General features: G+C 42.8%; 1 long non-coding RNA gene across 4 annotated transcripts in view; it reads left to right on the top strand.

Annotated features, from left to right (window-relative positions):
• The window catches only part of LOC130597369 (uncharacterized), a 61,697-nt gene that overhangs the window by 3,153 nt on the left and 30,654 nt on the right, over nucleotides 1-27,890 (top strand). For 2 of the 4 annotated variants that reach the window (XR_008971750.1, XR_008971751.1), the window contains exon 2: nucleotides 11,325-11,435. This is a non-coding gene — a long non-coding RNA (uncharacterized LOC130597369). Of the gene's footprint in view, nucleotides 1-11,324; nucleotides 11,436-16,926; nucleotides 17,436-27,890 lie in introns of those variants that run through there. The other 2 variants (XR_008971752.1, XR_008971749.1) reach the window with 2 other exon arrangements.

Raw genomic sequence — 27,890 nt, 5'->3', positions numbered from 1 at the left:
AACAGCGGGATTGATGTGTTCTCCTCCCATTCTGGATCTGGTAAATAAAACCCCAGAGCCCTTCACAGGGGAACGCCTGTTTTATTAGACATCATGTAGCTTCAGCAGCCGTTACTTTTAAAGGCCACTTCTGCGCGTGAATTACCATTATTTCCCTACCCAGTGAGAAAGCTGAAGGGAGGATGAAGAGGCATGTCAGAGATGTAGAAGCATTCATAGGTAGCATGGTGCTGGTGAGGAGCAGTGTGCCAGGGAACTCTTTCTACAGAGGGATAAGCTGGATCTTTATTCAGGACCTCAGTTTTGCGTCTGGGGGCACTGTGCCGTGGCAGCGCAGCTCTCTTCCTATGTCTGAACATGAGTTCTTTAAATAAAGAACCCTTTTACCACCGTAATGTTGGCCAAGGAGAGCCTGGAGAGCTTGAGATCTCCTGAGAAAATGTCATATTAGGTTGCAGGCCTCTGGCACTGCTGGCCTAGAGAATGGCTTCCCTATATCACCCCTTAAATTCTTAATGCTAAATTGTATTTGATCTCCCATCTGTAAAGTGTCAGTTCTTTTTTGGAAGGTCACATTAATTTTGTCTCTGAACCAAACTGCTTCTTTTCTTACCTGTTTTAGAAACAGCCACGTTGGTCGTTTCAGAATACATTTAACAACAGTATGTTGCCTGTCTTTTTTCTTAGGTAGTGATGAGAGAAGACAGTGTTTTTCCTCTCCCACTGCTGTTTCTATGTGTACAGGTAAGTGGGACTCTAAAATGTAGGATTTACAGTCCACACACCTCACTGGTGACTGAACTGTTGGAACAAGCCCAGGGGAGGGCTACGAGAACGATCAGGGACTGGAGCACCTACTGTAGGCTGAGAAAGTTGGGGCTGTTCAGCCTGAAGAAGAGAAGGCTGCGTGGAGACCTCAGAACAGCTTCCAGTATCTGAAGGGGGACTATAGGGATGTTGGGGAGGGACTCTTCATTAGGGACTGTAGTGATAGGACAAGGGGTAACTTAAACAGGGGAAGTTTAGATTGGATATGAGGAGGAAGTTCTTTCCTGTTAGGATGGTGAGGCACTGGAATGGGTTGCCCAGGGGGGCTGTGAATGCTCCATCCCTGGCAGTGTTCAAGGCCAGGTTGGACAGAGCCTTGGGTGACATGGTCTAGTGTGAGGTGTCCCTGCCCATGGCAGCGGGGTTGAATGATTTTAAGGTCCTTTCCAACCCTAACTATTCGATGATTCTATGAAGTACAGAAGCAACAACATGGTGTGATAGAGAAAATTTAGGTTGGCTACGTTTTTAGGACATTTTTCATGCTGGCCTATGTAACAAGTTACCTTTTGATACCTACTCTCCTGCTCCAAAAAAGGTTCCTTTAAAGCCTGTATGTCATTTTTTGCAGGTACAACTTTGAAGTGTTAGATTGTCTCTAAGTTATTGACTTGTATTACTGTAAATCTGTATCTGTGCCCCCTAGTGTATTTTGGAATTTGACTGTTTCATGCTTACAGGAAGCAACACAGACGTTTCTAATAATCTAATGAATACAGATAGTAGCGTCCATTACTTAACATGTACTGACAGCAGCACTTGGTGAGTGTTGAATGCATTGCCATATCTGCCATGCAGAGAGGACTGAATTTAACTTGTTGGATCATGGATTAAATCAAAATTTGTCTTAATTTGCCACCTAGAGAAACACTGTCTCTGCCACACAACTGCAATGGGTTCTTTTCACTCTAGAAAAGGAAAAGCAGGAAAGGGCAGTAACATCATTTTGGAGGGTGTATGAAAGCCAGTGAGCATGGATCCTATACTTGGCTTCAGACACACTTGTACATTCGCTGAAGTACCATATTCTGCCAGGGATAGTTCTCAATCCTTTAAATGGAGGTAGTGGACTCGGTTCATGATGTTGTAGCTCAGATATTTCCTATTGAGGCCACTGGAAATTTTACTGATGTAAGATAGCAGGATTTAGACCCTTGGAAACGTTGAGAAGGGTGTGAGGTATGTGAATGAGCTGCTCAGCAGCAGAACAACTTATTTACATACCTGAAATGTCTGAAGATGTCATGTAGGAAGCAGTCAAACCATCCATCCTTTCTTGCTGAACACACAACATGGTGTTGCTGAGGCCAACCCTTTGCAGCAGTCACTGACAGTGCTGTGTGTTGAGGCAGCCCTGCGAGGCTGGCCCCTGATTACTTGCTTTTGGCTCCTTCCACAAATGGTGCACTCTATTCCCTGCTGCTTTAGTGAACTCTCTGTCACATCTCAGTTTTTGCTTTCCTTAAACCCCACAGTTTTCGTACATTCTTTAACTCCAATGTGTTTATGACTTAAATGTTCACATTTTTTCTTCCTTGCAGGGCTTGTTGCCCCCCTCCATTGTCCTCAAAAACCCAAGGATAGGTAGGCTGGAGGAAGACTGTGTGTGGTTAAAATGTCACTGCACTCCAACTAATTCTGGCTGCTAGAATTGTCCCTGGGGGCCATAGACAGCTGGACATAATTTAGAGAAGGCTGAGATTGATATTAGAGGCAAGCCCGAAAATGAGGAAAACAAAATTGCAGTTTAATCTCTTCTACTCCCAGATCTGACCCCCTTTTCCTGTTTCAAACAGAGCTCGCAAGAACACAAAATGAAGCACACAGAGAATTTAAGCAACTTGTATTTGTCAGCTTAGGGGACTATCATTGTCAATTTAAGATGATTTCTTTTCCCGAGCATGTCGTATCGAGTAACACTGGAGTTGTCTAAACTAAGAGCTGGAATGGTGGAGATGTTATTTTCCCGTTGGACTCACAGGAACTCTCGAACATAAATTATTTTGATAACATGACAGGCTGCCTCTCTGCCACACTGCCTGCAAATGTCAAAATGTTTTCCACGTTTCGACTTGGAAATGACATAGTGTTGGTGAAGGATAAATTGTGAAGAATTAAGTACCTGACTTTATTGCTGATTAAATATGACAAATGTTGAACTTTTATTTGAGGTAAGATTTTGTGAGTTTATTTACCTTCCAGGGAGGTACCTCGAGCATATTGCATGTGGTGTGAGGTGTTAACTGTACTGCAGGCTTCATTTGAAAGAACTGTGTCAGCAGATTACTCTCACCTTTCACAGAAAACTAACAGTGAGAGGTAAAAAATGTGTCATATCAGTTTCTGGTCATAGACATTGAAATTACAAGAAGATAAAATGGACCAAAATGTCAGAAGCAAAGGAGACAGAACATAGTCCCTCCTTCTTAAGCCTCTCCTTAAAATGAAATATATGTTTGTTGTTATTACTTGTTTGCTGCTTTGTATTACCATAGTGTGATACATGGGTGATACAAACACATCGTCAAAGAAAACTCCTGCCCCGTAATTCTTGCAGTTTGGTCAAGAAAAATATACAAAGGTCGGATTAGGAAATTTAGTAGCCTGGAATTTCAGCCTTTATTTCGCTCAGGTTATCTCCTGTACAAGAGCTCTTGTATGAGTTTTGTTGTGCTGAGGCCTTTGGCTAACTTAGGCTAACCTGTGATTTCATTTCTAAATGCTGAGCAATGCTCGGAGGATATTCAAGTCCAATGTTGCTGCCATTTTTAATTGGAACTTTTCCTAAAGAAGCAGCATGTGGTTTGTTTGCAATTTCTCAAGCATGCAGTTTGCTTTGCTGCTGCAGTTTATAGGGATGTGATCTTACACTCTGTATGTCTGTAAACTCCAGCAGAAATTGGAATGCCCAGAGAATGGGGTGGTTGTGTTTGTACCAGTCCTTTGACAGTGGAAACAAATGCGAGTGAGAGTGAGTGAATGAGAAAGGCATCTCCCCAGAGCCTGTCCATCTTCCTCTGTTGTACAGCTATAATAAATCAGTAAATCAGAAGTGTGAGTTTTATCTGGAAGCAACCTAAGAAGTGAGGATGTAATAGTGTGGGGAGGTAGGAGTCCATTTTACTTTGCATGTGTGGCTCATCACCTCTTGTGTCTTAAGTAGTTAATATTTTTCGTGGCCATAAACCACTCCTGTTTGTACTTGTGTGGTGTTAACTTCAGGCTTCCCATTGAAAAATGAGAGAACATGGTTTACAAGGGTTTTCTCAGTGTTTCCAAAGGCAAAACTTTGAGGTCCAACTTAACAAAAGTTTACTCACAGTCTCAGAATGTCTGTTTTCATGGATTAACCGTACAGGTCAAGATGTTTAAATGTGGTGAGAGTTTCAGGTATGACAAATATGGGCCTTGACTTAAATTGCAGCACTATCGCTGTGAAGGTTTTATTTTGAAAAGCAGTTGTACTTGGAATTTTAGCAGTCTTCCTATCTATAAAAAGCCTGGAGAGGGGCTTGGGACAAGGGCCTGTAGGGACAGGCCAAGGGGAATGGCTTGAACCTGCCAGAGGGGAGACTGAGATGAGCTCTTAGGCAGAAGCTCTTCCCTGTGAGGGTGCTGAGGTGCTGGCACAGGGTGCCCAGAGAAGCTGTGGCTGCCCCATCCCTGGCAGTGTTCAAGGGCAGGTTGGACACAGGGGCTTGGAGCAAGCTGCTCTAGTGGAAGGTGGCCCTGCCTGTGGCAGGGGCTGGAACTAGATGAGCTTTAAGGTCCCTTCCAACCCAAACCAGTCTGGGATTCTGTGATTCTATGATCTCTTGCTTGTATGGGTATTATTAACTCGTTCAATCGTTTTACTCCATGTAGCAGCTCTATTCCATTGCCCTCTCTACCAGTGATTTTCCTTCTCTTTTTCTCATGTCAGAAAAGAGAAACAGCAGACGGGGAAACGTGCATCATTAGAGATATGTGGCTTTTATAACACCAGTCACTGTTCCTTCTTTCCTTTTTTTCTGGAAGACCAGCATTGCTGCATGCAGGAGTTTAATTCTGTTGCTGTAACTGGGATTCAACCAGTTTGGTTAAAATGAGAATTGTCTAGAACCTCTTCACAGGACTGCAACCGATCTGAGGGACAGAAAATCTTCCTGATATTCAGGATAGCACCTGGAACATAGAGCTTGCTTCTGATTCAGCTCTGTCAGTGCAGTTCCTTGCTCTGGCTAAGAGGCAAAATAGGAACGCCAGAATTCAGATCCAGTATTACCCAGAATATGCTAGAGACAGTCTTCATCTCTCATTTTGGCTTCTCGTGAAGCTTTGTGCAAACCATTCAATCTATTTAAGTGTTAACACACCTTGTAGGCAAGCCCTTCAGTGATATGCTTTAGTGGTGGTCTTGGCAATCCTGGGGTAATGGTTGGACTTCATGATCTTAAAGGTCTTTTCCAACCTCAGGGATTCTATGATTCTATTTCTTGGTACACTCTCTGTGAAATGAAGAAAATCTCACAGGGAAGTGAAGCGAATACATTCACTTTACGTATCCAGGATTTCCAGGCAGTTCATTGTCTTAGGTACCCAGATCCCTTTCAAAGTCAGTGCGATTTGAACGCTTCTCTGTGAGGCTGACTTCAGGCAGCAGTGATGGGGCCTGTCTTAGGGACCTTGCCATTGACTCAGCTGAAAGTAGAATCAGGCAGAACTTCATCTACTGCAGCATTCATGTTTCAGAGAGGAAAATGAGTGTGGATAACTAAAAACTGTGTCTTCTCTTTATCTTCCCTCCAGACAGGACATCAATTTCCCCTTCCTCTGAGCAGGAGGTGTCTCTTCTTGTCTTACAGTCTTTCCTCTTCTTGTTGTATAGTCTTTTTGTTTCTGAGAAAGGCAAACGTGAGCTTATTGGAATAGGACATAGAACACTCCTGAGTTTCAGAAAGTGCTGAACACCTTCAAAGCAGACATCTGTATTTCAAAACCTGAACCTAATGCTTTCTGCAGAACCTTGGGGACCTAGAATGGAGTGTAGGAGTGTGGTGATCTTTCAGCACAGCAAAAATGAGCCACCTCAGAAAAGCTGCTGTGGAAGAAGACCTCAGAAGAACAGATTTGTAGGGCAGAGTTGCTGCACCAGCATCAGTACATAGGTTAAACAGTATTTTGGTCTCATAAGCATCTTCTGAACTCTCTGAGTTTGCTTTTCTTTCCCTTTGAGAAGAAGTTATTAATACCAGAAAAGCAGCAGCATTTCTTATTCCTGTTGTGTGGGGGTGAACTTGGCAAACAACCTGCCCAGTTAACCTGTTCATTGCTGTCCGGAGACACAACGTTTCTGGTGAATATCTTCATGTTAATACCAAAGGGTATATATGTCAGAGCACTTTAATTCCCTAGAATATTAAACTTAGTGCTTGTCTGCATGCTGTCGTACAGAAAGCAGAAGAAAAATAATAGTGGGGTTGTTCCTTTAGATGAGATTAAAGGCGATATCCTCTCACCCCTCTTTGCAGATACATGCTGTAGAAAGGCATCAGAATGCTGGAAAAGGCAAGAAGACTGGAAGATGATACAGCTGAAAGCTGGCAATGAGAAGTCCATATCCCTATATGCTCCCAAAATGTGCTCTGTAGGAGTTTAACCACATCAGGGAAAAGCTTTGCTCTGGGAGTGAGACAGAGGGAGCACCACTGCTCTAAGTCATTGAGGTATCCCTTTTAAGTGGCTGCAGAGCAATGCCAAACATTTCATCTGCGTAATAAGCTCACACATAACTTACAATATATACTTATTTTACGTTATGTGCAACATGGGGATTCTTTTTTTACTAATCAGTTCAAGTTCTCATTCCCTGGAAGCCCAAAGCCCTGACAAATGAATTCCTGCTCATTCACACCTTACTGTGCTTTAAGAGCTATTAAAAGTTAGAAGACTGCTAACACCAGAAGTGATAAAAGCCCCTAATAATCTGATCAACACAAAGAAGACCAAATACCCCTCTCCACCCCCATCCAGAGCAGCCCAATGTAGTTCAGCTAACTTGCTTATGTCACTCGAGAAATCTCAGAGCTCTGTTTTGCCAACAATAGTCTCAGTGTGTAAGGGGCCGGGGGGCCTCTTTGGCACCACAGCTGCAGGTCGTAAATACGGTTCTGGAGATTATGATATTAAAGTGTCCCTTTTGGAGGCTGCAGAGCAATGCCTGAGGTACTGCCTCCTGCCTCCAAGGAGCCTGATTGCTCCCAGGGCTGTCAGGTGGCAGTGTGGAGCACACTTGGAGAGGTTCCCACATGGGGATTACTTCTTCACAAACATATTTCTGCCCTTTCCTGTGTTAGCCAGGGAGTGTAACAGCCTTCCAGTGTCTGAAGGGGGCCTACAAGGATGCTGGAGAGGGACTCTGCATCAGGGACTGTAGTGGTAGGACAAGGGGTGATGGGTTCAGACTGAAACAGGGGAAGTTCAGGTTAGATACAAAGAAGAAGTTCTTTACTGTGAGAGTGATGAGGCGCTGGAACAGGTTGCCCAGAGAAGTGGTAAATCCTCCATCCCTAGCAGTATTCAAGGCCAGGTTGGACAGAGGTTTGGGCAACATGGTCTTGTGTGAGGCATCCCTGCCCATGGCAGGAGGCTGGAACTGGATGATGTTAAGGTCCTTTCCAGCCCAAACCATTCTATAATTCTATGATTTCCTGCAGAAGGCTCTTGGACTTTGGTTGAAATGGTTTGCTGAACATGGCTTCAGTGTACAGAAGGTAAAGGTTAGGTACATGCTTCAAGAAAAGCACTGTGTGCAGACCAAGTCACACACAGCTGGAGCACGAGCCTGTCCTTGTGTCTTTCCACACATTCATACAACAGTAACAAAAAGAGAAGGGGGCAGGTGGAAAAAAATCACTTGCACCAGTGCAAAGGAGGCGCATGTGTTTACCTGGGTCCTACTCACTGTCTTACTCATACTTACTTCCAGATTCTTTTATCCTATTCTATGTCAAAAGGTTTTTGCTTTCCAGCTCCCTTACTCTTGAAAAATGCAATGTTTGACAGCACTTTAAACAGTGAATTGTGCCTGCAGAAATGTTCACTTCTAGAAGTAACAATTACAGTCTGTCAGAAGTTTAGGCCTTGGTTATTTATGCTCATATTCATCACTCATTTTTCAAATGTGTATCTCTAAGAGGGAACAGACTTTTTCCATATAAATTCAGCTTCTGCAAGAAACCACTTGAGCAGGAAAAGCAAAACCGATTGAGCTTGCCTGTGCTTTCCTCAAATCAAAGGAGAACTCTTAGTTCAGCATCTTGTCAGCAAATTGTGGCTGAGTTATTAACAATCTGTCTCAGTTATTAAGTACCTGGAATTTATAAATCTTTCGGGGAGGCATTTAATATACAAATCTCTGGCTGTTAATGGAGCTCCTGACTGCTATCTCTCAGCAAGCTGTGGACACTAAGAAACGTGTCATCTTGAAGATGTAGTAATAGGATAAGGGGTGATGGGTTCAAATTTAAACAGGGGATGTTCAGGTTAGATATAAGGCAGAAGCTCTTCCCTGTGAGGGTGCTGAGGTGGTGGCACAGGGTGCCCAGAGAAGCTGTGGCTGCCCCATCCCTGGCAGTGTTCAAGGGCAGGTTGGACACAGGGGCTTGGAGCAAGCTGCTCTAGTGGAAGGTGTCCCTGCCTGTGGCAGGGGGTTGGAACTGGATGATCTTAAGATCCTTTCCAACCCAAACCATTCTATGATTCTACGTATGAATTAAGCCTGTTGCTGTAGATTGTTTGATTGATTGCTGTAAAACTCCTTTTTTGGCACTTGTTGCTTTAGGGCAGGGGTCAGATTCTGTCTCTGCCTTGTACTGGAGATGTGTTGAACCTTGTGTGGTCTGACTGAGGTGGGTTAAGAGCCTGTTCTATTTTTGTAACTGTGCAAAATGGCTTTGGGGGACATTTGTAGTTACTGTTAGCTGGTAAATTCCTTGCTTCCTTAAAGGGGAAAGTGCTAAACCAATGGAGGTGACTTCGGCCCTAAGACTGTGGCACTGCAACTATTAAGAAGGACCTTTCCTTATTTTCCCCATGCTTTTATTCGGTTCCCTTTGTTATGCTGATTCAAAAGAAGCATCAGTTCAGGACTGGCACTCACCCTGTGTGGAAGTAGAATGTAACTGGTGTCTGTGAGTGTGTGTGGATTATTATGTATCACAAGGTCAGTGAAAACTAAGGACAGGGGCTTCAAGTAACAGGCAATGTACTCTGACAGTCACTATCCAAGCACTTGAGACTGCTCTGCCACTGAGTCCTCGCTTCATCTACAGGGACATGTCTTAGAAGGGAGTTCCTTGTGTTTAATACAGTCTGTCCACTTAGAAAGTCTGCAAATATGACATTTAATTCTGTCTTGTTTAATGTTGCTTTTGTGAAGGCAGCACCTAAATCTTACAGGTATCACTAGAGGAAAATGAGTTTTCTTGAAACTATGAAATAATCCTATGAATGGGTGAAAACTTTCTAGTGACAGCTGTAAGAAGACTGTAAAACAGTCTTACCAGCTCTTCTTCCTCCAGCTTCCTGCCTTCCATCAAAGATCTTCCTTCCTTCCATAATTAGCAGAAAACTGTAAGAGATGTGTAATCTTGTTCTCTGAAGGTGGAGCTGAGTGGTTTTACAATGTGCCTTTAGAGCTAATAATGATTCAAAGTTAACAGTCACGTAACATTTATTTTAGAGCAAACCTGTATAACAAATAATTCTGTGTAGAAACTCACAGCTTATGCCTTTGCACAGGGCATTAATTTGGATGGAATTAGTTCTTGACGCACTTCATCCGGTTAACTTCAGTTTCTGTCTCCAACATAGCTGCTGTTATTTAGTAAAAGCCTCCTGTGATGCAGGAAGTGTATCTGTGATGTAGGCCTGAGGTGTAGCAAGTTATGATGCCTGAAAGTTGGCCCCTATGGGCTGGGTTTAAATTGCCAGAACACACTCTGTTGTATAAGTCCCGTTTAGCATAGGTAGGTGCAGGGTAAGGAGAGCATCTTCTCTGCAGCAGAACAGATCTTTACTTGGGGTGGATTAACAGTTTGTCAGCTTTAGGTTTTAGGTTATTTTAAGTGTGCACCTTAGGAAGGTAAGTAAGAGCTATTGCAATACTTCATTTGGAGTCAGAAGGTCTTTCACCACACTGCTGCCTATTCAGAATGATTAGAGAAAGAATATCATGAAGGTGTGGGAGAAAGTGGGATGGATTTGTTTGCAGTCATCCTTAGTAGAGAAAAGCTTTGACTTCCTCCTTCATTTTCCAGGAGGAAATGAAGATCACATCGATTTCCTTCTCAAAAAAAGTAGGGGTTTTGTCCACTTTAAGATCTGAACAAGATCTTTACTCCCAGTTGGTGATATGTGACACAGCATCCCTTGAGTGTCAGGCTATGTAAGGCATTAATCACCTTGTGAAGCTCTTAACAGCAGTAATAGATTATTTTATAACTGTTAGGGATCCTAACAGTAATTTTACTAATTTGAATGTAAAGCATGAACAGTGTAAGTGAATTAGGAGATAATAGAGATGTTTGCTCACAATTTAACATCTCATTCTCAAGCTATTAGCTGTTTACTGATCTGCAGCAATGAAGTGCTAAAAGATAAATACTGTGAAATGTTAAACTTTGATGAAAGATTCGAAGACAGAAATGGTTTCTTTTGCCAACACTGTGGTCACCAGCAGTGCCCTGACCTGATTACTTAAGCTGATGTTTTTCCTCAAGCTGTCATGAATCAGTAATGATCAAGTTTTGCAATACTCAATGATTCTCTTGTGAATAGCAACAGGATTTGTTATTGTAGGTTGGTCTGTTGTGAAAAGAAGTGTTCAGCTCTTGCATCTGCAGGCTCTTATAGAGTATGTTTTGCTGGTTTTTCACCTATGGAATGCCATAACAGATCTCCTGAAGAGTTCCACAAAATGTGAGGAAAATTCAATCTGGCCTAATGTGGAAGTGACCCCTCTGGTGTCTTTTAAATCAACTTTTGTGTCAGTGTGTTTTTCCATTCATAGTTGGAAGATAGCCAGTACAAGGATTCAGTTATAGGGCTTGACTTGTAGGCCTTCTAATAGGAAAAGGAACTTGTACGACATATTATTGTTATTAGTGGGGTGTTCTCATAGTAATTTAATATAGTAGTTCCAGAAAACATTCCCTTTTCCCTTGAACTAAGTGTGGTGTGGTTGAGATGTGTTGTCGGTGGGGTTAGCAGAGGGACTAGGTCCCTGAGTGAAGCTGGAAATTCAATCCATGCTTCCCGTGATTGTGGTGGCATAATACTACCAGTAATCCTTGCAGCTCCTGACTGGTTTTTCCGTGAAGAAAGGGACCAAATGAGGGGAACTTCTCAGTTAAAGGCAATGAAAGATGCATTTTAATCATTTAAAAAGAAAAGGGTGGGATGGCAAACCTCTGTGGGGCTTATTCGAAGGATGCGTTTGGTTTTTGTCCATGCAGATCTGTGGCTAGAGCCCTGAGGAAATCAGACTTTGTTTCAAGCTATATGTGAAGTTCCTGTGGAGCCAGCCCTTTCCCAAAGCTCATAGAAGGAATGCAGCTGAGTATGAGGTAAGTGGGACCGCTCTCCCCATGTGGCAGAGCTCCTGTGAGCTGATTGACAGCAGTCATTTGTTGGCTGATGGCTGAGCCTTAAAGGGGAGAACATACAAACAAGCAAATCTAAATGCAGATGTTGATTTGAGGGTATGGTCTGACACTGGTGGAGCTTTATCCAGTGGATAGAAGGGAAAAGAATAAGAAAGGATAAAGCCAGAGGAAATTTGAAGCAGGCAGTTCTGTTCTGATGCAAATTGCTTAACATAGATTTGTGGTTTTAAGTATATGTGCGCATTAAAAGAATGCTGACCTTTAAAACCATGGTTTCCTATAAATTGCTATTGTTGCTGTTCAGTGCATATGGACTTATAAGCAGCAGAAATACCATAAGCCTATTGGATTGGGAATGCACCATGGAAACAAACAGCACCCTGGCAAAATAAAGAGCTGTTTCCTCCATGGTGCTCTCCATTAAAAAGTCAACTCGGCATAGTTCCTTCTGAAATCCACATACCTGCCAAAGAGAAATGCATGATAAACTGGTGAATTAGATGGTAACTACTGTGCTTTGCTTTAAAACAAAGGCGGCTTTGATAAGATTCCTGAGCCGAAGTTATAGGTTGTGGATCCATAATGTAGGAATGCAATGAAATCAATTCCTCCTTGAGATAATGGAGATCTGGAGATGTAGAGCTGCCCTCTAGTGTCGCTATGGCGGTATAAGGTGTGCTCAACTGGCCGGGAAGCAGAATGGGTGCTGGAAGGCAAAGCAAAACGTGCAAATATCTTTGAAGGGATTCTATAGCTGCAATTCAATTGTCAGAACAGCAGTGGGGAAGGTGTAGTATTAGACACAGAGCACAGGCATGGTGCCTTCTGGGGAGGTCTTTCACAAGTCTCATACCCCATGAAGTATGGAAGAGCTCCATAAGCTTTATATCCAGGGCTTGTTCCAAAAATCCTCCATGTGTTAAAGAAGTTTGAATTTAGACATTTGCTTGAGCTCATTTTGGGCAGAGAGATCTCCTGTGGAATTGGAATGGAGCTTCACAGCTGAAGTTGCCCTAATCTGGGACTGTTGAAAGCAATGGCTTTGTCCAGGGTTATTCTTTTCTAGATGAAAGACCTCTTCCCTGAATGCTACATTAATCTCCTTCACTTCTAGTTTGCATAGTCTTCTGTTCTGGTTCATGAAGAAAGGAACCTTCATGCAGAAATGAGCCAAAAGTATGACTCCTCTGAACAGACTCACCTTAAAAAGGAAGATAATGTCTTTATGGAGAGTGCCAGCATATTCTAACCTGGTATATGCAATTAAACTAATTTTCCTCTTGTTTAAACTGTGGTTATAACTACTCCACCCCCTTAGGTCAATTTACTTCTTTAAAATTGCATGAAAAAGAATCAGAGTAAGTTACATAAGTGATGTAGCAAGCTCTTGCATACAAACGTGTCCTTTGGGAAGCTTCATTTGTTGCCTTGTCAGAGCAATTAACTAACCCTCTATGATACAGTTACTTGGAAAAGCCTGTGAGTTTCTGTAATGGTTTCAGGGGTGTCTTTCCATGTGGCTGGTTAGTGAGGGTTAAACCTTTCTGTCCTGGTACAGCATTTTCTGAAACTGCTGTTGGACCTTCATTTCTGTGCAAAATGGGGGTTCTGTTTCGATTTGGCAACCTGGCAAGACCAGGAATGCTAAATGCAATGCAATGTCTTAAGGTTCAGGTTCTGGGAATAACAGAGTGTTTCAAATTCACAAAGAGCGTGCCATAAGGGGATTTGGGAGTAGGTGCATTACTCCAGTGTGGGTTTTGAGATGACAATGGATATATGTGCAAGAGAACAGTGAGACACAGAGGAGAAGGGTATGGAAGGCTCTTGTTGGGAAGTTTCTTTGTGTGTATTAATATCGGTGTGCATAAAAGTAGAAGTAAAGATAATTGATTACAAACTGTTTTAACCAATGGTTACTCCCTATGCAGAGCCTTCAAAAGATCAAAATGAGAGGAAGGGCTTCTGCTAAGGGGAGTCAGTGTGAAAAGCAGAGTCTAAGGAGCTTTGATAAAACAGGTTTTCCTTTATCCACACTTACTGGGTACATCTCCCTCTTATTCATGTTTCCTACAGCCTCTTTGGTTTTCTTCTTAATGAATACAATGCTTAGAAGGCAAAAATCAGTTTTCTGGGTGCAGAAGTCCTGAAGACATGGACAGACGTGTGAACATACATGTACACATTGTGTAAAGCACATGCATACATGCCTACACACAGAAAGAGTACATGCAGCTGTGTAAAGGCCTTTGCTCTCTTTGTCTCCATGGGTTCTGTAGAGACTTCTCTGTGCTAAACTACACAAAGAAGATTTGGAGAAAGCTGAAGGATTAGGTAGCTCAATGGGGCTACTCCTTCCCCCATGTTGTGAACCGTAATTACTGAAGATGGTGTTGCTCCAGGTTATCTCTGGGATTAGGAGCTAAAAGGATCCCTTGTAATGTGCTTCTAATGGAGCTGTGTAACTGGAAGTCAGAGTGTGGTGCTGGAAGCCGCAGGCAAAGAACTCTCGAGAAAGTCCTGACCTTCTCTAAATCACTTCAAGTGAGACAAAATCTCTTCTTCAGTGAGCTGATGTTGACTAATGTCTGTGACTGTCCCCTCCAAAGGCTCCTCTTTTGCTTTTAATGTAAGAATGGACATCTTGGTTCAGTCCTGTTGGTCAGAATGTTCTTTGGCCTGTCCTGAATCTGATGGAAGAGGATGATGGTAGTATCTAACACTGATTTTTGATGTGGGGAGATGCAGATGCTCCACAGAAGCTACTTAGTGATTTCCCAGGCACTTAGAGGCAGCTACGGGATGGACACTTCCAGGGATAACTAAGTCCAAGTTAGACTGTGGTAATGATGAGAGAGTAGAGTATCTGTTAATTCATATGCACTATACTGATACACATGTCATATTCTTATATTAACAGCCTCAGTCTTTAAAACTTACCAGTCTCTGTGCTTGGGTTAGGCTCAAGCACATGGCAGTTGAAGCTGGTGCACATGCTTGGGGCACTCCTGGAACAGTAGTTCCATAATATCGTGTTACCTCTGTCCCTTCACGTGGGATATTTTGTTTCCCATCTCACAATGCAACATATCCAGGAGCAGGTGTTGCTTTCCTTGCTTTTCACATCTGTTGCCATCACCCATGCATAGCTACTTGACACCCTGGTTTCAGTGGTCCCCCTCTGTTACTGTGCTTCAATGTTTCTCATTGATGAAAGTTAAGAAAGTAGTTTAGGATATCTGAAACAAAAGAAAACAGTCAACAGAGGAGCAAACAACTGCTTTGTGCTTAGGAACATCTTCACCTTTCATCAAGCCTTCCAGAACTGCTCTGAGGCTGGAACATGAAGCAGTTGCTGGCTCCTCTGGTGTCTGTTTTACTTTGTGTGAGATACTTGATGCAGATTGTATCTTCACCAGACTACCTGTGGAGGTTCATTTGCATGAGAACATCACTTAGAGTATCCTTCAGGCGTATGGCAGGAGATGCAGAATCCCTAGGGAAGCTCATGTTGCCCTGTAGATAAACAGCCAAGAATATAACTTAGATTCCAAGGGAAGGCACAGTCTCGTTCAGGCATTCAGTGGGGGGTATCACCTCTGCAGTAGACCTCACTGTGGGTTACAGCAGGGAAAGAGCTGTCAGCGTCATGGGCTGTGATTTGTTTTCTGCATAGGCTTGGCAGGTCTCCACAAACACCAGGTATCTGTCTAACTGAATTTGCAAGTTCCTCCAGCTGCCCTGGGGAGCTTGTAAGTTCCTTGAACCTCATTCCTGCCCCCATGGACATTACAAGCTGTGACTGCTTTGCCAGCAGAGCTGGTAAGTTCCAAGAACCCCACATAGTGGATTCACAGAAATTACAACCCTGCTGGCCACACTGGTCAAACGAGAAATGTTTTGGAGTTTCCTAAGCTTGAGCTGTTTCTCCATGTAATTTACAAGTTCCAATTGTGCATCTACGTAAAGGACTTTGGCACAAACAGCTGGAGTTGTTGGTGGTTACAGGCTCAGCCAGCACCGTGCATAAGCAGCACTTGGGGAATTTGCAGTGCTGACGGTTTCTCAGCAGAGCTTGTAAACCTGGTGGTCTCTGGACAGAACAGTTCTGAAACTGCCCCTCCTGTTGATTTAGCAGAGGAGATGCTGCTCTTGTGATCCTCGGGCTTCAGGGATGGGGTATAATCTATCACATCATTGAATGACCTTTGCTTTTATTGGAGCCTGAAACTGTGATTCATGGAGACAATAAATTCTGCCTCTCAACTGGCAAGTTCTGAAGCCTCTCAGTGATGTCTTGCTGGGGCAGAATGGAAATATAAAAGTCGTTATCTGTGAATGGGAATATCAATTCTGTGAGGTTTCTGCGGAAGGATGTAGATGACAGAAGTTTGTAGCTTTTGTCAGAGGGTTTTCCTTTGGTGAGACCAGACATGCTGTATTTAGATGGCAAAGAGGGGGATTTTCAGTTTTATAAGGTTAGGGTAAATTGGGTCAAAACACGTGCTACCCTGATGTTTTGTCTCACAGAATTCAGAAGTTACTTATTAACTGTAGTATTGCTTTCAGGAAGAAGTAGCACTCCAGTTTCCTCATCAGAGCTGGCATTTGAAGAATCTCTAGCAAAAGAAATGGAAAGATGCTGAACTTTCCTATGGACAGCATGCACTATATTACAGCAGCAGCTTGGATCTAAGCATCCTACATAATCTTGATGCCTTTTCCCTTCCTATTCTGTAGACACCATCAGGAGGTAGAAACAACTGTTTATTTAAGTGTGTAAAACTGTGTAAGTTGCATCTTGCTCTTTCATGAGATTTGGAGTCTGGACTTGCAACTTTAACATTCAAAACACTGCTTTGTGTGTGTGTGGTTATGTATGTAAGTGTTCATATACAGTATAAATTGATGTGAACCAGCAGAGTTTGCTACATATATAGAAATAATATGGCTGCCAGGATAGATTGGAAAATGATAGGAGAAAATAAGAAACTTATACACAGAGTAAGAAAAACTGATCAGAACAGGATGTTATTTATATCAGGCTAAGGATTTAGAGCCTTCAGTGACATGGAATAGCATTCCTGAGCCCACGACTTAAAACGAAGTGCTGGGATGTGTCTCTGCATCTGTCAGCACCTGCGGTGCCGGAGAAAGATTTGTGTCCTATGTTATAAAAAATGATTTCCTTTCTCTTACTAAATATTACAGCTAAAATAAATCCTGTGGTCCTGTTTGCTGGTGTGTGCTCACTGAGCAAATGGTGCTTTCAGAGTAAACACAGTTGCAGAACTGGGAAGTGTCTAGTTTTATGTTTGCTGTTGGCTCCATGAAGTGTGTGCCACAGTGTGGTTACACTACACACTGCCAAAGGCACTGTTGGAGTTACACACTGCCACATGCACACGTTTTTCTATGTACATTATTCCTAAAACTGTGCTTATGTCATCAGGCAAACAACAGTAAAGATCAGAAAGGAGACTGCTGGTTGGATCTGCATTTCCAGTGTCTGCCTTTGTGTTCTTGCAGATAAGAATAGGGCAGCTCCAAGGATATCACAGCATTGTGGGGAGAGCAAAGAAAATGATTGATCGTATAAAATCTCCTGGAAATGCTTCCCTCATAAAGTGCTGTCCTCTGTTAGCTGACACACAGGTTGTTAATCTTTCCCCTTCCTCTAAAACAGGGAATGTGGCAATATATCTTTATGGCAGAGCAGTTTTTCTGTGTCCACAGGCTCTCTCATTGTGGCTCTGTGCATTGGATTAGTTGAGCTGTGTGCCACTGTAACCTTCTGTGGCCGTCTTCTGATGTAACTCCTTCTTCCAAACACTGTGGGCAGTCACCTCATCTCCTGGGTGGCTGCTCTGCACATCTTTTTTCCATTATATTAGTAGTAAATGAACCAGCAGTTGTGAATCTTCAGCATCCCCCTCTCTTGACTGGCAACTCTTCCTCTCCTTCATAATTAGTGAGTGAATAGAATTTGCTGAAAGGAGCAGGAAGGCAGCTCTCCAGTGATTTGAGCTTTGGACTTGATGTGCATGACACTAAAGTTGATTTAGTTGAAGTTATCAATGGATAAAACTTGTCTCATATTTTCCCTTTTTGATTGAAGTTAAGTCCCACTTTACAAGCTTATTGTATATATACAAATATATATCTGTCTCTCAACTATAATGATTGCAACTGTTGAGAGTAATTAAACTTCAAAGCTATGTTATTACAGACTCAGCAAGAACACCTAAAAGCAGAAGAACTTGCAGTAAAGACTATACAAATCCATCCTTAACTAGTCCGCAGTGAGTAGGGGTTATGTAGCACAGTGATAGCATTTGCTGTACAGAGAATCCCTGCAAAATCTAGACATAACAGACTGCACAGAGGACAGTGCACAGCTGAATGTTCCAGGATTATGATTCTGGGATTTTCTCTACTTCTTTTAATAGCCATGGCTTTGCCTTAAAGGGTGTAGCTGAAAATCATTTTAGATAAGCAGGACTTTTCAGTCCAGGGTTTTGCCTTGACAGTCATCTGTAAAAAATGTGAGCTGGTGTTTCATTCCAGGATAATGAGCAAAAGGCCTGATTCTGCTGTTAGATTTGGGTTTATGAATCATCAAAAAGTGCATTAACCTATGTGTGTGGGTGGCTTGCAGCAGCTTGTGCCCCAAGCTGTTGCTCCATCAGGACTGAAGAGTCATCCAAAAGGGTGGACAGCTTTGTGCTCCTTCCCTGCCTGTGCTGAGAAATGGTCCAAGTGGGAGGTGGATTGACCAAAACTAGGGAGGCTGAGGACCTCCGTGCTAGTTACTCATACCCTACTGTGAAATGGGCATCTCTGGAGCACAGTTCTTGGGTGTAACTTATGTCATGAGCCTGATGGAATAAATATGGCATCTAAACATCTCCAAGTATGTGGTCAGGAGAGAGAGGGGCCTGTCATTTAAAACATCTTTCTGCTTCCTGAGATACTTGGGCAGAAATTCAAGAGATGTGTAAACTTCTCTGGAAGGCTTCTCTGTGTCCCTAAAGTAGGAATTACAGATTCTCTTTTTTGATACAGTGACCTGTTTCAACAGTCACCTTTTCTTTGCTCATTGCCTGGGCTTCTTCTTCTTATCCCTATGCTTTTTTGTTTCTTTGTTCTTTCTCCTGTTTGCAGTGGGAATTGTGGAATAGTGTGGTAAAGTCTACACAGATTTTTAGGAACAAGCACTGCTTTTGATATATATGCTTGAAAGAAACTCTGTTGAGCAGAGGTACAAAATGAAGTGATTCTTCATTACTATGTAGAGTTAAACTGTGGAACTCCTTGACTTGATATTGTGAATGCTGAAGCTTACATGGGTTTAAAGACATACAAGATAGTTCATGAAAAAAAGGCTTGTTAGGGGTGCTAAATGGGAATGTATGTCTTGGGGAGTTCACCAGCCACAAATTCTTGGAGCCTGGAAGAACACTGGGAAAGCACCAGTGTTCCTGCACCTTGTTTTAGTTACTGACAGGTGAATTAGCTGGATCTTTGGTCTGACACCATTGCAGTAGTTTTTATTGTAGGGAACACGTGCCTACAGTAAGTGCCTCATTTTATGTTTGTATAGATTCCTAGGAAATTCCAGCCTGGATTTTATTGCCTCCAAAAGCAGTGGGAGCAGGGTGGGAGATTCAACACGTTAGTAATTTCTGGCTTATCAAATACTTCCTCCTCCTTCCCTCTTCATTTTGCTCCCAGGTCATACCTGTCACAAACAAATGTGGTGCCCTGTGGTTAACAAACCTGGTGGAGCATCACATTTGCTTGCTGCCCTCTGGCTGAGGCTGACCCAGGGAGTGAGAGCAAGTAATGGAAAGGCTCTCTTTCTCTCTGAGAAGAAGGATTCCTAGGGCAAGAAGTACTGGGTACTCTCTTGACAGTGAGATAAAGATAAGTAAGGAGAAATACAGTTAATGCCATTTTTTGGTGGCTGTCACTGCAGGCTGATGGGATGGTAGCTGAGCTGGGATTGAAGTGAGAAAGGGGAGGAAAAGGAGTAATGGAAGAAGAGTAGATGGTTCCTTTTTGCTGCCTTATGTTTCCAGGAGCTTCAGTGAGGGAGCTCAGGAGCTGGCCCTAAGCATTCAGCAGGGAGGAGGAAGGCAAAGAAGTGCTGAAAAGGCAAAGTGAGAGGAGTCCATCGCTGGCTGCTGGTGGGGATGCAGAGTGAGACCTTCTCAGGCCCTCTGCCCTGTGTTTACACTGTGAAACGTCATGCTTAAGTGATGTTTCCAACCATGCATCTTTCTGTTAAGTATGTTTATTCTGTCTTTCTGCAAATCCTCTCTGGGGGATGCATAGGCATTATTGGGGTTCTGAGAAGCTCTGTGGTTTGTTTTTACTGTAAAGCTGCTCCCCTCCCTCCCTGAATCAGCTGAGTTCCCATGGGGGAGGCTTCCTTCCTCACCCACTTAGATCAGTTGCTCTCTGCAGGCTTTGGATGCTCTCAGCCTGATGCTGTGTGCAGCAGCAGCCATGGCTTTTCTCTGCTGCAGCAACTGTTGCCTCTTGATGCTGCCTCCCCTGAGGGATCATTAGCAGGGTGGAGGCTATTTTCTTTCCTAGAAACAGGAAGAGAAGAAGAGGATGAGAGATGGGAGGCCTAAACAATCTAGAATTAGATTACAGTATGAGCTCAATGACATCAGCTCCCTTCAGCCTTCCCACCCATTTGCTCTCTCACGGAATTTCTCTTTAGGCTGACCAGGATCTGAAGGTACCTATAATACCAGGCTGAGTCCTTAGTGGGTATCTGGGACCAAAGGGAAAGGATCTGCCAGTCCCACTCCCCAGTACTGGAAAGTCTAGAGTATAGGAACTTCACGTTGTGCTGCACAGATAACTTGATGATGTTAACAGCCCCATATCACTAGGTTTCAGAGCACTTCTGGTCTACTGTCAAGGGATATAGTCACCTTGAAGACTAGTAAATGAAGATAAAACCTAAAAGGACTAATAACTTTTAGAGCTTTTGTTGTAAGAGCTCTCTCTCTCTCTGTTTCCCCCTGCCTTTCCTTTCTTTGTGGCTATATGGCCACAAAGTTCACAGAGTGCATTCACATTTAGCAAAACTGAAGTTTATGGCTTGTTTAAAAATACAAGTTTTGTTAAAGATTGACCAAAGAAAAGGAAAAGTGGCTTCATAGAGCTAGGAAAAGCAGCTGTGTCCTTTGTGGCTGTAACATTTCTGAGCAGGATGGACTCTTACTGGTTAGGGTTGGCACAGCCTCTGTCTAAATGACAGTCTTGGACAAGAGAGGTCTGTAACTGCGTGCCATGAGCTCAGAGCGTGAGTGGCACCAGGCATTGCTGATTACAGACAGCTCAGTTCTTTCTAATGTCTCAAATATACCTGCTCTTTGATGTATGGACATGGGGGAAGCCACTAAAATGGCCACAGCACCTACTCCAGTGTCTGTCATGTAATTCTGCATGTGCGTGTGGTGATGGATCACTTCTGCTCCTGTGTCTGCACAGTGCCAGCTGCCCAGGTTAGTGTATCTCCTGCAGAAATAGCTTGTGAGTCAATAAGCATAATAAAAGGGACCCATTTCTCCCCTCTCCAGATAAAATACTTAATGCATATATGACTATTAATTGTTACTATTAATTATTTCATCCTTTCATTGCTAGCTTCTTTCTGCAGCACATATACATTTTGTGTATGCTTGGCCTATGGAACTGCGCCCTCACTCACACATGATGTGCTGGATACTTTTTTGATGCTAGAAAAGGTCAGAATAAAGTAATAAATGCAAATGTTTGGTTTATTCCCCCTTGAACACAAGTGTTTTCAAACAAAGATAGCCAATATTGAGAATATACATGAAAGGACAGTGGTTTAAGTCTTGGTAGGCTTGAAATATTTCCCTAGGAAGGGGAAAAAAAGGCTAAGGAACTGCTTTGATTTCTTTCAGCCTGTTCCCTCAGAACCTGAGTGCCGTCTCCATGTGCAGGAATCTGGGATCTGCATGAAGGGAGGAGACTGTAGGCCACAGTTGAATCTGATCCCAGCTACAAACCACCACAGGTGGTGTTGGTTCCCCTTAGGGGCTGGAATAAGTTCTGTGTCACTGCATAAACTGCAGCGTTGCGAAACTGGTGCTTACCTTTCTGACCTTGCAGACAACATCTGCTTACTCAGGCTTCTTGTCTTACTCCTAAAATTACTCTTGCCACAAGCCATGTTTCCTGCCTTTCTGAAGGTGCTCCGTGTCTCTGCATGCACGATGGCGCCTTTAGACTGCTGCTGTGCTATGCAAATTTCTCTCTCTGTGTAATGGTTCACTCCAAGGATTTAACCTGTGGACCTGTGCCAGCACTTCTCGTCTCTGAATACATGGATTCTGGATTGAGGATTTGAATATAGATTTTGCTTCCTACCAATGTAACATAATGAAAAACACCTTCGGGTGATAAAACACCATTTGTAGGGACTGAGCTGAGCTCCAGATCCCTGTTCTTATTCAAAGTTTGTGGCCAAGCTAATCTCTAAGTAGAAAAAATGAATAAAACTCATGAGGAGACAGCCAGGAAGTTGTATTTAAAGTCTTTGAGCTTCAGGTCTGAATAAGAATAATGAGTAAGCAATGTCAGTTGACTCTTGTATCATAATTAAGTTCTTAGGCATCCACTTTCCCCTCAGAGAACTGTGGAGGTGAGGTTCTTCCTGTCAGAGTGCAGGTGAGGTTTGCCAGGTTTCCTCTGTGAGCTGTTAATACACGTACGTTCACTGACAGTTTTGATATCCTGCTGTACATCTTCCTTCTTCACTTATCCACATTCCTGCTGTAGGTTGGTGATCACAGTTTCACATGGGATGAGATGCACTCAAGATAGAGATACAAGACCTCCAACATATCCATGGATGTACTGGAGGGTCTGGATGCTTTGCTCTGAGCCAGTGCTCAGCTGACAAGTTGTGGTGTTAATAGAAACTGTGTTGTGAGGGCTGTGTTCTTCAGGTGAGGTCCAAGTCAAGGCTCAGATTACTTTTGAGGATGCAAGAACCCACAGAGCTGCTAAGATCTGACAACTTAATATTTAATAAGTGGCCTATTACTTACCCAGATGTCACATGCTATTAAGATTGGATATAATTCATTCAGTTCCTGAGGTAATTGTGCTTTGCTGTGTTCCAGTTCAGCGTGGCTTTTGTTTCATCAGTGAAGAAAAGATTCCTCTCTCTACTTTTTCATTTGGTCTTATACATCAGTATGTATATTTTGTGCAGATATAATCATAATTCAAAGCAGGTTGTAAATAATTTTGCAGCACTTTTAAATAAGGTATAAGTGACTGTTGTTGTCATTAACTTTATATTTTGGGTATGGCTTATAAATACGAAGAGAAATACACAGTTGAGGTAACCACCTCAAGCAAGAACAATCTCTTCCTTACATTTCCAATCCGGTTCTAATTGCACTGCCCTTATGTGGGAGGGAGTGAAGTGTCCCACTGAACAGCACTAGTACCTTTAGATTTCCCTCTGAAGTTAATACTGGTTGTGAGAGAGCTGCCAAGTTGTTGGTAGGTGGACATTTAGCACATATCTCATTGCAGTATTGCAGCTATTCGTGTTGGAACCTCTGAGATGCTTGTTTAGATGCTGAAGGCAATGCATTAGGAACTGATGGTGACTGATTATTATCCAATCAGTTCCTGATGCAGTATCTGCGACATCAAAAACTCTGCAGTGGTTTTGGTTGCATCCTAATTTTTAGCCTTGCAATGCTCCCATTTAATGTCTTTTCTTTAAATCTGAAACTTCAGATGTTGAAGCTTTACGAGTGTATGAGGAAGAAAACTGCTCAGTTGCACCACTCAGGATTGTAGGAAACTTACATCTTTCATCCAAGAATTAAGTATTACCAAGAACCATTTTAGGTAGCGCTCTGTAGAGTATTGTGCATCTTACACAAGTTTTACTTCATTAAAAACTGTGGTTGGTTGGTTGAATAGTTTAATACAAGTTAGTCAGCAAGTGTGTTCTGCTTCTCAAACTGCAGGAAAGGATGTATGCTTGCAGCAGGGCAGGCATGAGCTGTGAAATTCACGAGAGACTATAACCTTATGCCACAGTGTATGGGCTTTCTGCGTGCAGCATTTTGGCACTGGGAGCTACAGCTCTAATGTTACTGTCCTACTTCTCACCCATTCTCTGGATCTAGAAAAAACACTACATTTGAAAGGGATAATCTTGTTTCAGACCTGAGTCTTGATAAGGAGCCTCTATATTTCCTCTGGATGAGTGTGTGCCAGGTATGTCTGCCCATTTGTTGTAGAAGTTACTGTACTGAGAAACGCACACAATATAAGGAGCGTTTTAGGAGGTCATTACAGCCCTCATACACCAAGATTTCTGCTTTCACCCACTTCTGTTGGTAAGAATGAAGTCAGCGATTTTGGAGATAGTCGGGTTTGTATTTCTGTTACACTGATAGGGAGGGTCAGTCAGGTTAGAGCTCCCTGTAATATGCCACAACAGAGGCTGACACATCAACATCGTCCTGTGCCTCTGATCTGCCAACTCTTCCCACTCTGCCCCGTTCAGAGTGCGTTTTATGCTTTGTCACACCATAGATCAGTTCTAAGACGTAGTTAATTCTTTTTTAGTTAAAATCAGTGTCTCCTGAGTTTCAAGGCTGAAAATGAGGCCTGATTGAACAGTAATCAAACATTTGACCAAAAGCCATGTTTAGCCACCACATGTTTTGTTATTTTTTTCTAATACCTCCAAATCTATTTGTAAGAATCAGCAAAATGAACCTGAAATGCATCTTCAGGTTGCGGTCTTTTCTTGTCGGCTGTTAAGAGTGTCAGTCCATAGATCCAGGAGCATATATATAAAAGCTTGTAACTCATTTTGTTCCTGCTTCCATGGCACAGATGCCATGCAGTCTGCTAGGTCTGTCTTAAAATGTTCTGCCCTCTGTGTCCCACAGTGTTCTAGACACTTCAATGAACTTGTGGAAGGATAATGCTTACAGTGAATGGTGGAATGTAAAGAACATTTTGTAGGGGAAAACATATCTGGTGACATCTGGTGACTAATGAGAGTGATAACTGAGTCCATATAAACATCAGGAACACTTTTACATCAGAGGTACTTCCATTAACAGTTACTGGGTTAGAAATGGCATCACTCCACCAGGGCTCTTCCAGATAGGGCACTTTCATCTCAGAATGATTTTCTTCTTTAGTTTTTCAGGACTAAAAGGAACTTGTGTCATACCCGTGTTTTCCTGAGTACCAACTTCTGCACATCAGGGAGCCATCTTTTGTCAGGTTCCTTTCATCCTTAGTGGGACATAAATACTTTCTGGCAGACTACAGATGTTCCCTGAAACCTCACAAAGAAATAAAACTGAGGGAGACATCCCTAAGGATGGGCCATCTGGAGCTTTAAGCCATAAAACTGTGCTGAAATGAATATCATCGTGTGCATGTATATAATACTCCTTTCTGCTGGGTATCCATAGGCTGACTAAAACCATCTAATGTTAATGGGAACCTTGCACTGATTTTTGTATCTTTAGGCTGGGCTGCAAGTTGCAAGCACTGTAAACACGAATGATAATATTTTAACTGTGGCTAAGGAGCTTAACAGCGTAGGAAAGTATGGGAATGGTATTTGGAGTGTCTCTGCTTAACATGATACTGAATCTGGGGTTCAGCATAACAGGATTTGTGTTTGATTACTTAGTAGCTTGCAAACTTAAATCATCTTTGATATCCAGCCAGAGTCTGTGGTGACTTTATAGTGGAACTGTGATGATTTCTTAAATTAATGGGGTTGATTTAGAGACAGAAGATACTGCTTTAATTCCTTATTTGTAATGGTATCTCTAATTACATTTTAAAGGCAAACAAGAGTGAAATGGGAACTACATAAAGGAAGTTGTACAACTCGGTTTCCACACATCACAGTAATGCTTGGTATCGTACATACAGACATGATAGCAGTGTTTCTTGAGATGGGAGGTAATCATCTGTTCCTCTCCAGCATGTGAACTTCAGCTTTGAAAAGTCACAAGGATCCTAACTGGTTTGAGCTGGGACATTACGAAGATCATAAATGTGGGGAAAACTGATTGCAGTCGTTTTGGGTAATGGAACATTCAGTGTAGATGGTGGTTATGGTGGAACATGGATCTTTGAACCTGTGACAAGACAGGGATGAGGTGCAAAGCCTGGGCACAGAACTGTGTTTATCTGAAAAAGATGTGACGGATTAAACACTGAAGAGCCATTGTGTGCCCCATAGGTTGGTGCTAGAGCAGTGTTTTCAGAAGGCATTTTTACCTGTAACATGTTCACTGGGGTTGAAATGAGATGTGATGCTAGAAAAAATTGTTAACCCAGTTAACACAGGTACTGTGCTGCAGTGGTGAAGCGGGGAGGGTAGGAGTTATCAAAGCAAGGTCTGGAGCTCAGTGTACTTAATGGTTTGAGTAAACCATGAGGTTCATCTTGTGTGCATGGTGTGTTTGGGTTTTGTGTACTGCAACAGTATCTCTTGGCTGTGTGATAAAGGTGCCACACAGGTCTGCTAATCCATTAGAGCAAAGAAATTGCTGTGTTTAGCATAATCCCAGGTACAACTGTGAGAGAGTTATGAACTGCTCACAGTTGCCAGCTGAGATTAAGCCAATTCACAGCCGTCCAGGTTAGGCCTGCAAGTGGATTCATGTCAGCTAAGCTCCTTCCCTGAATGTCCTACACAGGAAAAAATGGCATAATTCCACAGACAACACCTGGAACTGTGAAGATCTGTCATTAAAACATTTAGGGTCTCTGTGCATCTTCTCTGAGAGAAGTATTATTAAGCAACTCCATTTGTTGAGCTGAGAACTAGTTTATTTGGTGATCTTTGGCATGCCCCAATCTGTGTGTAAACTGATAAAGCAGACTTGTTCCTTCTGGTTCAGCCTCTGCTTATTTGGCTTCTCTTGTATTCTTGGGGAATATAATAAAATATAAATTCAAGGGAATTCTAACTTGTGAGCAAAAAGCATTTATGTAAAGCATGGAAAAATGCTGTGCATGTTTCTTCAGCTCCTTGCACTTACCTCCTTCCGTGCTCCTGTAACTCTGCTCATCAGTGCTTTCAAACCATGGGAGCCCATCTGAGCAGAGAACTATGGCCAAACCTTGCTCTTGTGTTTGTTCCTTATGGAGCTCTGTCAGTAAATCTCCTACGTTTAAAAATAAAATGCCAGAACTGTGCAGGAGAACAGGCAGGAATCAAAGACGTTAGATGTACTGGAGACATTTGATGAGGTTAGAAGTAGATATTGAGCGAGTGTTCAGAAAATAGCTGTAAGAAAGTTTTCTGAAGGATGAAGTCACATATAAGCTTGTTTCATGGAACTGATTACCTGCAGAACATGATAAACAAGATCATTCACTTCATATTTCATCGTGGTTTGTTTTCACCAGCAGAACATGCTAGCGAGGAGAGTGAACTGCTTTTCTCCCTGCAGGCCCTGTGGGCAATATTCTGCTCGTGGTATCATAAAGACAATGAGGGTCACCCTACCCCATCCCATCCCTGGGGCTGCAGTGCACTGAGGAGAGCTGCAGAGCGGGTGAAGCAGCAGTCCAGACACCACGTGCACACCACATCTGCTCCATGGGGTTGCTCCTCTGTGGTAATAGCATCCTCTGGCTGATGGAGGGCAGACTCCATGGCCACAGGCAAGTCCTGAAGGAATCTTTCCCCTGCACAAGCCCTCTGGCAAGCAGCAGGGTATGTAATTGGATAGATGCTTTTGCAAGCTTGAGCTGCTTTCCTTACCTTGAGGCCCACAGCATACAGCCTGTACCATCAGTGGTGTAAAGCTGTGCTGCTTTTTCTCTGTGCATTGTGCAGCCTTGGAGCATGCTGGCAGGGGAACAACTCAGAAATCCTCAGAGAAAACAGCTTCCACTGGAACAAACCCGGGGTAGGCTTAGCAGGAGGTCTGATTATGTTTGCTCAGCCAGTTCAACAGTATTTGCTGGACAAAAGAAGGCATCAGGTGATACAGAAAGTCCCAAACAAAGTTCCAGATGAATACAGGCCTGAGCAAACTTCCTCATCTGTGGTAGATCTGTGGAAGTGGAGGAAAACTTGTGGCTAAAGGAGAAGCACAAGAGCCAGAAGGTATATCTCTGCTGTTGTTTCTTGTATAGCAGGTGACTAAACACAGCACTACTGGGAATGCAGATTTCTTTGTGTTTCTCCTGTAGTACTTAAACTGTTTTCCACTGATGATAGAAGAGTTAAAACCCAAACCATGTGGGTAAATTCTTGTAGCAACTCTTCTTGCATCCCTGTGTGCAGTGCTCACTGTTATGCAGAGACAATTTTGACATGGCACTGAAATCGTAGTCAAA

This window comes from Pezoporus wallicus, unplaced genomic scaffold (genome assembly GCF_028554395.1).
Source record: "Pezoporus wallicus isolate ANWC-B61680 ecotype Strahan unplaced genomic scaffold, APGP_CSIRO_Pwel_v1 contig_6714, whole genome shotgun sequence".
In the NCBI taxonomy this organism is placed as follows: domain Eukaryota; kingdom Metazoa; phylum Chordata; class Aves; order Psittaciformes; family Psittacidae; genus Pezoporus; species Pezoporus wallicus.
The sequence above is the reverse complement of the archived record's forward strand: the minus strand, read 5'-3'. Positions and strand labels throughout refer to the sequence as shown.